Source organism: Macrobrachium rosenbergii, chromosome 10 (assembly GCF_040412425.1).
Source record: "Macrobrachium rosenbergii isolate ZJJX-2024 chromosome 10, ASM4041242v1, whole genome shotgun sequence".
Taxonomy (NCBI): Eukaryota; Metazoa; Arthropoda; class Malacostraca; order Decapoda; family Palaemonidae; genus Macrobrachium; species Macrobrachium rosenbergii.
In genome coordinates, this window is record NC_089750.1 from 58,829,707 (window position 1) to 58,832,206 (window position 2,500).

Below are 2,500 nucleotides of genomic sequence, written 5' to 3' on the forward strand. Positions count from 1 at the left end.
TTCTGAAAAAAAATCATATTTAAAAAATGAAGCGTTTTGCAATCCATTTCTACAATAGCCCTTAAAAATTCGTTTTTGCAAGTTTAAAATTGAATGGTCTTATTGCTTCATGGGAATAACATAAACACACACACACTAACACAAACACACTCATGTCATAAGCTGTTATGTTCATGCTTAAGCAATTGGATATCCATTCCGTTATTTCCAAAGATTATTTGTCTATCAGTTGAAGATAAACACAGCAAAGCCATACATTCCGATTGACAATACTTCAATCCTGATCTCTGGTGAACCAGAATTGAAATATTGTCAATCGTAATATATGGATTTGTCGTGTAAATAGTATTTTATTGGCCTTTTAAACTTCCTGCTTTAGTATTTATGCATCAGTATACCGTATTTCATCTAAAGTATATCTGTAACAGTTACCAAATACATAGTTTATACATTAACACTTGTGCAATAAATGCGTTCCAGGTACTCATAATTTCATAAAAAACTTCTAAAATTATATGACAGTTAATAACACTCAAGCATATTTCCTGCACTACAATTTTTAGGTTCAAGTTTATTCATAAGAAACATTGACAACAACCACGTGCAGACAATATGTATGCAAAGCACCTGCTTATAGGTTTTAAATAAACATTCATAAATTCGTTCAGCTGTTTGCATACAATATGAGGATCTAAATTGAATATCGTATTTCAACAGCCGTGTAATAGATATTTCTTCCCCGTCATAATTTTTTTTTCATCAAAACTATTAGAAAATTTTCAATACACGTTAAAATGTATTGTAAGTTTTACGTACGACAGAATTAACTTTATTTCGTAAACCAGTAAATAAAAAGTAATATTATGACTAAATGACAAAATATCTGAAAATGGGCTGTAAAACAAGATAGCTGCAAAAGATACATATTACAAAATCGTGAAAATAACAGATTGCAGTTGCACAATTCTCATATGAACAGTTAAATATTTTTTCACAGACATGTTAACAATACCTTATACTCAAGAGACCGCTTCAGGGAAAGTGCTGTTTATCTTCAACTGATAGACAAGTAATCTTTGGAAATAACCTAATGGGTATCCTATTGCTTTAGCATGAACATAACAGCTTATGGCATGAGTGTGTTTATGTGTGTGTGTATGTGTATGTGTTATTCGCATTACACAATAAGACCATTCAACTTTAAACATGCAAAGACTAAATTTTAAGGGTTATTATAGAATTGAATTGCAAAACGTTTAATTTGTTCAAATATATTGCTTTTTTTCAGAATTTAAACGTTCTAAAGTTATGCATCATAACAGTTATGATCATAAGATATATTTATTAATAAAAAAATATGTTATTTATAAGTTTATTAATACCAAATATATGTTATCATATATAACATATAACACAAAGTAAAAATACGATGTATTTTCACTTTGGGTTTAAATAACTCTAACGAAGCAGTCTCTAATATTAGTGCCTGCCACAAAGTTGTATCAGTTCATACCTACTTAGTAAAAAATGAAATAGAAAGTTGAAAAAAATATTTAACTGTTAATTTTATTACATATTTTTAAATATCATCAAAGTAATAAATTTAAAAATATCACTTTTGAAAATCAACATATGTTAAATTCTCATCGTGTCATACCCATCTATGAAAAGCCTAAGTTTTGAAAAACCGACTATATAAGTTTTAAAATGATGACTTTTAATACGTAATTACTAATACTGTGCAAGATAAAAATGAATAAAACTTGATCATGACAATCCAGTTTGAAAATAGGTCAAAAATTCTAAGAGTGACAATACCTTTTAAAAGTGAAGACCTCCTGATCCGTCAGTGCAGATGTTGGCCCCCTCTCTCTCCGGAGATGCGGAGCATTGCAGTAGTGCAAACACCAGATTTACAATGTTCACCACAGGACCAAGACCGACATCACTAACTTCCTCGGAAAACCAAGGCATCAGACAAGAAGTAAATACTCACATCATTCGACAGTTAAAAAGGCAGGATAACTCAGTGCCTAGAAACCACCCGAGTTCCTTCGAGCGACCGAAATCTTTTACCACATAGTCAGAACTAGTGTCCGGGCGGAACACCTGATCGAGAGAGTGCGAGCGTGTGAGAGGGAGAGAGGGAGAGAGAGCCAGAGCTCGAGGAGTGCGCGTGCAGCCTCAGCCACTGCCCATTCTCAACTGACGGGCCAGCATCCTGCACCGACTGTCCTGTTCTCTGGTTCTGAACTCGTCAAGAGCTCTTCGGGGTCAAATGAATATTCCCTTATAGTTAGGGTTTGCGCCGAAGTCATTCGCATTTCTGCATTTGCATGCGGATGATAGTTATTTATTTATGAAATTTCGTGAAGTTCTATGCTGAAAAAAGGTCGATTGATGTGACGTGTTACATTACTTATAAATTGTTATTTCTTTATTTGTGTTTCACTGGACTGTTTTTTTTGCGGTGGGGGAAGTTAACGGAGGAGAAAAATGG

At 33.2% G+C, this 2,500-nt stretch overlaps 1 protein-coding gene and 1 long non-coding RNA gene across 6 annotated transcripts in view; one reads left to right on the plus strand and one right to left on the minus strand.

Moving 5' to 3' along the window:
- LOC136842658 (dipeptidase 1-like) overlaps window positions 1–2,303 on the minus strand; it is an 88,415-nt gene extending 86,112 nt beyond the window's left edge. Inside the window, exon 1 of the mRNA XM_067110287.1 lies at window positions 1,819–2,303. The gene's annotated coding sequence lies outside the window, so the exon portion shown is untranslated. The remainder of the gene's footprint in view (window positions 1–1,818) is intronic.
- LOC136842659 (uncharacterized) overlaps window positions 1–2,500 on the plus strand; it is a 542,312-nt gene that overhangs the window by 340,809 nt on the left and 199,003 nt on the right. The gene's annotated exons all lie outside the window — the stretch shown is intronic.